The sequence below is a fragment of the Pteropus medius genome, unplaced genomic scaffold (assembly GCF_902729225.1).
Source record: "Pteropus medius unplaced genomic scaffold, Ma_sr-lr_union100, whole genome shotgun sequence".
Classification (NCBI taxonomy): domain Eukaryota; kingdom Metazoa; phylum Chordata; class Mammalia; order Chiroptera; family Pteropodidae; genus Pteropus; species Pteropus medius.
In genome coordinates, this window is record NW_024349800.1 from 65,989,372 (window position 1) to 65,989,952 (window position 581).

The 581-nt window shown below is 41.8% G+C and overlaps 1 pseudogene; it reads left to right on the forward strand.

The window, feature by feature from the left end:
• Positions 1-220: 220 nt before the first annotated feature.
• LOC120622555 (uncharacterized) lies at positions 221-334 on the forward strand (annotated as a pseudogene).
• Positions 335-581: the final 247 nt, after the last annotated feature.

A 581-nucleotide genomic window follows, 5' to 3' on the forward strand; every position in this document is an offset into this window, starting at 1 on the left:
GACCTTTGAAACAATACGGTTATTGAGAATGAAAAGACCTCAGTAGAGGGTCTGGGACTCTGGTCATTTGTCCTCAGTGAAGCTAGAGAGCTGTGGGATCATCAGCCCCTGGCTTTAGAAGAGTGTCTAATGCTGGTCTAGCTCTAACTAATCTTTTTTTTTTATGTGTTTGTTTGTTTATTCATTTAACAAATACACATTTTTAAAAGATCTACTATGAGTCTACGGCTATGCCACCCTGAACATGCCCAATCTCGTCTGATCTTGTAAGCAGGGTCGGGCCTGGTTAGTACTTGTATGGGAGACCACCTAGGAAGACCGGGTGCTGTAGGCATTTAAAAAGAAAAAAAAATGAATAAAAGATCTACTATGTTCTTAGAAATATACTAAAGGCTGCAAATGTGATCAAAACCAATGCTGTCCTTGCCCTCGGGGATCATGTGCTGGTTTGACTTAGGGAATTCACTGCTTGCTCTGAACTTCAGCTTTATCATCCATTAAATGGAAGTTGTGACAGCTACCCTAGGTCCTTCATAGGGTTGCTGAGAGGGTCACAGGAGATAATGGAGGGAAAATTGCTC